The sequence below is a fragment of the Triticum urartu genome, chromosome 1A (assembly GCF_056163025.1).
Source record: "Triticum urartu cultivar PI428250 chromosome 1A, HENAU_Tu73, whole genome shotgun sequence".
NCBI lineage: Eukaryota > Viridiplantae > Streptophyta > Magnoliopsida > Poales > Poaceae > Triticum > Triticum urartu.
The window spans coordinates 487,474,191-487,483,230 of NC_141873.1; the positions used below are offsets into that span (position 1 = coordinate 487,474,191).

The following is a 9,040-nucleotide window of genomic DNA, read 5'->3' on the forward strand; positions in this document are numbered from 1 at the left end:
TGAGAGCCTGAAGCTCTTGCTGCACCTTGCCAACCTGAGCTCGGTGCGCTCCGCGGCCGCTTTGTTTTCGGCCTCAGACAGCGCCTGCTTAAGGGTCGCCACCTCAGTCGTGGCCCCTACAATAAGCAGTACAATCCTGTTATTTTTTTGCAATCACGCCTTTTTATAGGCACTTTTTCTGTAAGGTATTTCTTACCTTCTCTCTCCTCGAGCCGCCGCTTAGCAAGGCCGAGCTCTCGCTCGGTCCGCTCGAGGTCCTGCTTCAGGACACCCACCACCGCAGTCAGTGCGGCGGTGGATAGCAGCGAAGCCTGCATACGCATATTGACTCTTTTTTGTTAGACTCCTGCGATATTTAATAGATCCTCTATTCGGCTTTTCTTTCCGAACGCCAAACAGAGCATCAGGGGCTACTATCTATGCGGTAATATTTTTACATATTTTTACTTACCTCGAAGCCTGTTAGAAGGCTAGCGCAAGCTTCAGTCAGTCCGCTCTTGGCGGACTGAACCTTCTGGATCACCGTACTCATAATAGTACGGTGCCCCTCGTCGATGGAGGTGCCGTCAAGAACCTCCAGCAGATTGTCCGGCACCTCCGGTTGGACGGAGGCCGCCGGCTCAGAAGGCTTGCTCCTCTTGGAAGGAGTTCGCCTACCGCGGTCCGGAACTGTGGAAGATTCCGGCGCGGTGTCCGGCACAAAGCCGGACTTGGAGCCCTGGGGGGCCTTATCCCCTTCACTCCTGGAGTTCGGGAGGTTGCCTTGCGGCTCCTCCGAGACCACCTCCTCCTGCCCCGGAGCTTGTCGCGACGCCACTTCGGCGTCGTCTGCAGTGCGGGGGGAGACAGCGGGCGGAACTGAGTTCACGTCCGATGAGTCCAGGGAGCCGCCCGACGATTCGTTGAATTCGGCCTGGGGCGGGCTGGACAATTACGTTCGACATTAGGGAAAGCTATGCAACAAAGGAACATCATGAGTTACTCTGATGTCCGAACTTCCGATTTCGCCGGACGCTTGGCCCTGTTTGGCCACTCCTCTCCGCCCTCTTCGGTGTCGGGGGAGTAGTCCGGCGGAGGGGTCTTCCTTTTCCTAGACCCCTCGGCCTCCCCCGTTGGGGCGGCCTTCCTCTTCTCTCCTCCCTCCGCTGGGGGGGAGAGTTTTCTTCTTCCTCCTCCTCGTTTTCATGGGAAGAGGGCGTCTCGGACTCGTCGGATGACGAGTCCGACACCACCACGTTACGGGCACTCCTTCGAGTCCCCGTGGTCTTCTTCTTCTTGGCCTTCTTCTCCGGCACCACATAAGGCGCCGGAACCAGCAGCTTCACTAGTAGAGCTGGGGCTGGGTCTTCGGGCAGCGGAGCCGGACAGTTAATTGGTCCGGATATCGCCCGCCAAGCCTGTCAAAGGTAAGGGAGTTTAGATCCCGCATAGAGTCAATCTATGAAGAAAGCTTAACATCCTGTAAAAGGTGAAGATAGCTTACCTCGCTAGCGTGACGCTGCGAGCTGTATCCGCGGTCCTCGGAAGCGGATGCGGGAGCCTCGGTGCCCTTGAATAGCACCTTCCAGGCATCTTCGTACGTCGTGTCGAAGAGCCTGCTAAGGGTTTGGTGCTGCGCCAGGTCGAACTCCCACAGATTAAAATCCCGTTGTTGGCACGGGAGGATCCGGCGGACGAGCATAACCTGGATTACATTAACAAGCCGGATTGGCTTGTTCACCAGGGACTGGATGCATGTTTGCAATCCAATCACCTCTTTTTCGTCACCCCACGACAGGCCCGTCTCTTTCCAGGACATAAGCCGCGTGGGGGGTCCGGATCGGAACTCGGGGGCTGCGATCCAGTTCGGATCGCGTGGCTCGGTGATGTAAAACCACCCGGATTGCCACGCCTTTAGGGTCTCCACAAAAGAGCCCTCGAACCATAGGACGTTGGCCATCTTTCCCGCCATGGCGCCTCCGCACTCCGCCTGGCTGCCGCGCACCACCTTGGGCTTGACGTTGAAGGTCTTGAGCCAGAGGCCGAAATGAGGGCGGACGCGGAGGAAAGCCTCGCACACGACGATAAACGCCGAGATGTTGAGGATGAAGTTCGGGGCCAGATCGTGGAAATCCAGGCCGTAGTAGAACATGAGCCCCCGGACAAATGGGTGTAGTGGAAAACCCAGTCCGCGGAGGAAGTGGGGAAGAAATACTACCCTCTCATGGGGCCTTGGGGTGGGGAGAAGCTGCCCCTTTTCGGGAAGCCGGTGCGCGATGTCCTTGGACAGGTATCCGGCCTTCCTTAGCTTCTTGACTTGGCCCTCCGTAGTGGAGGAGACCATCCACTTGCCTCCCGCTCCGGACATTGCTGGAGAAGGTTGAGGTGGGAAGTGCGGGCTTGGGCGCTGGAGCTCAAGTGCGCAGGAGATGGATAGGCAAAGGAGGAAGAAGGCGTAGGTAAAAAGGTGGATCCTTATCCCCTTATATGGGTGGATGCGGTTGTGCGTCCCCACCAGCCTAGTAAGACTCGCTTGCCTCCCAAGCACCGTGATAAATGGCGCGGTTGGGTTACTCACGCCCGTATTGATGAGAATCCCGTAAAGGGGGTACACGATCTCTGCTTTGACAAGACGTGCGAAGGAAACCGCCTCGCAAAACATGCTAAGGTGGAAAAGTAAAAACGATTCGAGTAAAGGACTTGGCCGTAGTGTGATGACACACTGCGGAATACGTCAGCAGTTTTGATTTGTGTTAATATTATTCTCTCTATGGCGATATGTGGAAGCTTATTTTGCAGAGTCGGACACTACTCTTGGTGTTTACAATCTTCTATGAAGGACTTGGAGGAGGAACCCACCTTGCAATGCCGAAGACAATTTGCACGCCGGACTCGTCGTCATTGAAGCCTGGTTCAGGGGCTACTGAGGGAGTCCTGGATTAGGGGGTGTTCGGGTAGCCGGACTATACCTTCAGCCGGACTCCTGGACTATGAAGATACAACATTGAAGACTTCGTCCCGTGTCCGGATGGGACTTTCCTTGGCGTGGAAGGCAAGCTTGGCGATGCGGATATTCAAGATCTCCTACCATTGTAACCGACTCTGTGTAACCCTAACCCTATCCGGTGTCTATATAAACCGGAGGGTTGTAGTCCGTAGGCAATCAACTCCATATACAACAATCATACCATAGGCTAGCTTCTAGGGTTTAGCCTCCTTGATCTCGTGGTAGATCTACTCTTGTACTACCCATATCATCAATATTAATCAAGCAGGATGTAGGGTTTTACCTCCATCAAGAGGGCCCGAACCTGGGTAAAACATCGTGTTCCCTGCCTCTAGTTACCATCCGGCCTAGAAGCACAGTTCGGGACCCACTACCCGAGATCCGCCGGTTTTGACACCGACACCAGTACATATACAAGTGTGACAAAGTGCAGAAAATCCCCTTATATAATGGGGATGTACACAATGAACTATACACATCTAACACCCCCCCCTCAAACTCATGGTGGATCAACAACACTGAGTTTGGAGAAGAAAAATCCATGCTGCGCTCGAGTATGTGCCTTCGTGAAGAAGTCAGCCAACTATAACTCAGAGGGCACATAGTGGAGAGCGAGAGTCTGATCTTGCACAGCAGCACGCACAAAGTGGGCATCCACACTGATGTGCTTGGTGAGCTCATGCTTCACCGGGTCACGCGCAATACTAATAGCACCGGTACTGTCGGACAGGAGAGGAGTTGAGGTAGTAGCAGACACACCAAAGTCCTCAAGTAACCACCGTAACCATATCACCTCAGCCGTCAACATAGCCATGGCTCGCAACTCAGCCTCTGTACTCGAGCGAGAAACTGCAGTCTGTTTCTTTGTCCTCCAGGCAATAAGAGAGCCACCAAGAAAGACACAGTAAGCAGACAGCGAGCGTCGATCAGAGGGATCACTAGCCCAGGTAGCATCAGAGTAGGCCTGGAGCTCAAGAGAGCTGGAGCGGGGAAAGAAAAGGCGCTGAGAGATCGTGCCACGAAGTTATCGTAGAACACGGAGGAGGTGACTATAGTGGACAGAGGTGGGGGCTAAAACAAACTGACTCAGGATGTGGACAGGATAGGAGATGTCAGGACGCGTAACAGCAAGATAGACAAGGCTGCCAACGAGGTGACGATAGGGAGTGGGATTAGGAAGAGGGTCACCATCAGAGGCACGAAGCTGAACGTTGAGCTCCATAGGAGTCACAACAGTGCGCTCATCACCAAGAGCAGCGCGAGCAAGAAGATCCTGAATATTTTTCTTGGGAGATGTAGAAGCCATCAGGGGTCGAGGAGATCTCAATCCCAAGAAAATAGCGAAGAGGACCAAGATCAGTCATGAGGAACTGTTCTCGAAGGCGAGCCTTAACAAAGGCAATGTACTCAGAGTCGTCACCAGTGATGATCATGTCATCAACATAGAGAAGGAGAAGAGTCCGACCACGAGGAGACGTGTGAACAAACAACGCAGGATCATGATCACTAGGCAAGAAACCAGCTGCAGGCACCACAGAGGCGAAGCGCTCAAACCAGGCGCGAGGGGCCTGTTTGAGACCATAGAGGGAGCGGCGAAGTCTATAGACCATACCATCAGGAGCATAGTACCCCGGTGGTGGCTGCATATAAACCTCCCCACGCAACTTGCCACTAAGAGAAGCGTTCTTAACAAGAAGTTGAGAGATAGACCACTGACGAACAGAAGCCACAGCAAGAGTGCGGACAGTGGTCATGTGGGCCACAAGAGCGAATGTCTCATCGTAATCGCGCCCCTGCTCCTGCTGAAAACCACGGGCCATAAGACGAGCTTTGTAGCACTCAAGAGAACCATCGGAGCGAGTCTTAATCTTGTAGACCCACTTGCAGGTGATGGGACGGACACCGGAAGGAAGGGGAACCAGATCCCATGTGTCAGAGCGCTCAAGAGCAGCAAGCTCTTCAGCCATCGCAAGCTGCCATTCAGGCTGAGTCATGGAAATTCGATAGGAAGTGGGTTCAGCAATAACAGAGAGACTGTACCGATCAGGGGAGTAGCGATCAGGCGGGGGGCGAGGCCGAGCACGGAGGTTGTGAACTGGGGGAGGCGTGAGAGGAGGTGCACTGAAAGGTGGAAGGCTCGTCAGAGGAGACATCCTCAGTACGAGATCGGCGAGTATAATGGAGAGGGAACGGTGAGAGAGGGTGACGGAGTGAAGATGATGGTGGAGAAATGGAGGAGGATGGAGAAGACGGGGTCGGTGGTGAATGAGAAGGAATGAGAGATGCCGGAGGAAGAGGTGACACATGAGGCACATAGTAGGATGTATCAGGAAGGAGAAGGAAAGAAAGGTCGTCCACAGAGAAACTCGAGGAAGAAGAACGTGGGTAGTAAGAACGAGACTCGTCAAAAGTCACATCAGGCGAGATGCGCAAGCGACGACCCACAGGATCCCAACATCGATATCCCTTGTGCTCATCACTGTAGCCAAGGAAAACACACTCAACCGACTGAGCAGACAGTTTGGTGCGTTCTCGGGGGGCAAGAAGAACATAGCACACGCATCCAAACATACGAAGAGCTGAGTAGTCAGGAGAGCGACCAGTGAGACACTCCATAGGAATACCACCCTGCAGAGCAGACGATGGCTGAATGTTGATAAGATAGGTGGATATGGAAACAGTCTCAGCCCGAAAGTGGGGTGGAAGGGAAGCAGCAATCATCAGGGCACGAGCCGTCTCAAGCAAATGACGATGCTTTCGTTCGGCAACGCCATTCTGAGCATGAGCACCAGGACAAGAGAACTGGGCAAGAGTACCCTGTTCCGTGAGAAAACCACGCAACAGCTGAGAGATATACTCTCCAGCGGAGTCAGCACGAAAAGTACGAATGGGCGTGGCAAACTGGGTGTGAACCATGGCAGCAAAATGTTTGTATATAGGGAGAACCTCGCTACGAGATTTCATGAAGTAGAGCCAAGTGTAGCGAGAGAAATCATCAATAAACAAAACATAGTAGCGATGACCACCTTTCGAATCAAAGGGAGCAGGACCCCAGACATCAGAATGAACTAAGTCAAAAGGACGCTGGGATACAGACTCACTAGTAGGATAAGGTAACTGAGTTTGTTTGCCAAGTCTGCAACCATTACAATGTAAGGAGACATCTCCAGATACAGACCCTAAGAGGCCCTGATGAACTAAAGAAGACAAGCGAGAGCCACAGATGTGACCAAGGCGATGATGCCACTGCTGGAAGGACGCAGACGAAGAGGTAGCAAGAGCATGAGAGCTGGCAGAAGTGGTGGTAGCGGAAGGAATACAAAGCCAGTCAACCTCCCAAAGGCCCTCTGACTCACGGCGCCGGGGGCCAGCACCAACCAAAGCCTTGGTGCGACGATCCTGAATGGAGCAAGAGTCGGTATCAAGAATGACACGACAACCAGAATCAATAAGTTGGGCAGCGGAAAAAAGATTCATGGTAAGGAGAGGAACATGAGAAATACTCGGAACAGAAAAAGATGGAGTGGAAAGAATACCACGACTAGCAACAGGAAGAGATGTGCCATCGGCAGTAAGAACATTAACAGGTGAATCAAGAGGTCGCAGAGAGGACAACGCGGAAGAATCAGAAGACATATGAAAGGAGGCTCCAGAATCCAGAACCCACAAAGATGTACCTGACTGTGTAGATGCCGGTGGTGGTGAGGAAGAGGATGCAGTCACAGCAGCAGCAGTCGACGAGGAGCCTGAGGAAGCAAGAAGGCGCTTGAGGCGAACAATGTCCTGGTCAGTGAGTGACGGAGTCGAGGAAGACACAGGAGTCCCGCTGGAGGAGGAGCGCCTCTGATCTCGCTTCTTCTGGCGACAATCAGACTCTGGGTGACCTGGCCGGGAGCAGTAACCACAGACGGTGTCATGGCGCGACGTGCCCTTCTCAGCATAAGGAGGACGGCTCACCCCCTGGAGGAGTAGGCAGGAGTGGCGGAGCAGTGAAGCAAGCAGACGACACAGGAGCCCGGGCGGCCAATACTGACGGAACCAGAAGCAACCCAGCAGAGCAAAGGCGGGTCTCCTCAGCACGAAGCTCAGTAAGTATCTCTGAGATAGGAACACGACCATGAGCAAGCAAGTGAGCACGGCGAGGCTCAAACTCAGACCGAAGATGAGATAAGAAATCATGGACCCACTGAAACTCCAGATCAGACCGAGTAGTCTGACAGCAACGACAGGTTCCACAAAAAACTATCCGAAGAGAGTCAAGCTGGCGCCAGATGACAGAGCACTGTGAATAGAACTCATCAATAGAAGAATCACCTTGCTGGAGTGCGTGCTCCTGGCGCACCATAGATAGGTAGAGAGCATCACCAGAGGGCTGATAGCGCTGACAGAGATAAGACCACATCACTGCAACTGTGCCAAGTCCCATGAACTCGGAAGCAAACTGAGGGAGGACACTCGCAGTGAGAACAGCAGCAGCTCGAGCATCATCATTGCACCACTGAGTGTAAGCAGACAGATCATCCCGATACACAGAGAGAGCATCGAAATAAGTGGATACCTGCTGATCGTAAGCATCAACCGCAGCATCATCCAGAGCCTTGGCAGCATCCCGGTCAGCCTGAGAAGCATCAGCAGCAAGAACCGGTAGCACCGGTGGGATTGGGGCCACTGGCGCAACTGGGCATGGCGGACAGGGCACCTCGCCAGAGAGAACACCCCATAGAAGGAGTCCACGCATATGGATGCGCATGAAGCCCACAAACTCAGCATAGTTGGTGCCATCAAAGATCACCGAGCACCGAGGGACAACGACATAGCCTGAAGAAGACATGAGGAAGCCTCTTTGTTTTTTTTGTCAACGGGAACAGTAAATCCCACGCACTGGATCGAGGGGATCAGGCACTCACGCGTCCGCTCGCGAGAAGACGCAAGCGGGATCGAGGGGATCGAGCCCCCAGGCACGGGAACGAGCACCCGCTTGCGAGCTCGTGGGACTCCCGCACGCCTACTCGCACGGTCAGGCGAGCAGAGGTCCGGCGGGAAGGAGATGAGCAGCCTGTCCGGGCGGCGGCGGAGGCGCGAGGGAGCGGCCGGCCACCGAACGAGCTCGAGGTGAGCAGCCGGGCAGCGGGTTCCGGCGGGGCAGCTGGGGAGAGCGGGACGAAGAGGAGGTGGGTCCTTGACGAGGGATGGCCGGCCGGCCGGGCAAGAGGCGACAGCGACCTGGCCGGAGCAGCCGGATCCGCGACAGGAAGGGCCGGAATCGGGAGAGAATCTAGCACGGAGTTGCAGCGTGCAGGGGAGAGGGGAACCTAACATCTGATACCATGTTGGATAATCAGCAACTGAACCTTTACTAAGGGCCAAAGGCCAGTACATATACAGGTGTGGCAAAGTGCAGAAAAGCCCCTTATACAATGGATGTACACAATGAACTATACACATCTAACAACAACCTCAACCCACATCTCCCATTCATCATAGCTGGAAGGTAATGACTAATGAGCATGTCATCTCTCCCCTTCTCAATTTCATCTTTGTGTTGTTTATTTTTCAGAGAATGTGGTATTGTGTAGAGTAGCCCCTCTTCGTTGATGAATTGAGTGTATAGATTATATATTATTAAAGGAATCCACCTTAAAAGGCGTTCCACTAAAAACGCAGTAGGGCCCTATTTCAAGTTCCTTGCACTTAAACTGCAAAAAAGGAAAGGCACTTTTCCTAACCTTTCCCGTTAAGGCAGAGCAGTCAAGTAAATAACAGTCTCCCGGTCTCCAGCCGACGTCCCACCCCAATCCTCGATCTGGCTCTTCACCTCACACTAACGCGGTGTCTCCCAGCGATGACCTCTTCCTCATGCCCGCACCCGCATCCTCCTCCTCAAGACGTCATCGTCGCCTCCCTAGCCCGTGGCCATGATGACCGATCTGGCGTTGGCATTGTAGATCACCCTGTGGTCCATGACCTCTCGATCAGGTATGAATCCCTCATCCACTTCTTCTGGTTTGGTTTATCTTCGCATCTGATTCGGGCGTGCGTGCAGTTTGCTACCAT

General features: G+C 53.7%; 1 pseudogene; it reads right to left on the reverse strand.

Moving 5' to 3' along the window:
* Window positions 1-4,230: 4,230 nt before the first annotated feature.
* On the reverse strand, window positions 4,231-7,751 carry LOC147991844 (uncharacterized; annotated as a pseudogene).
* Window positions 7,752-9,040: the final 1,289 nt, after the last annotated feature.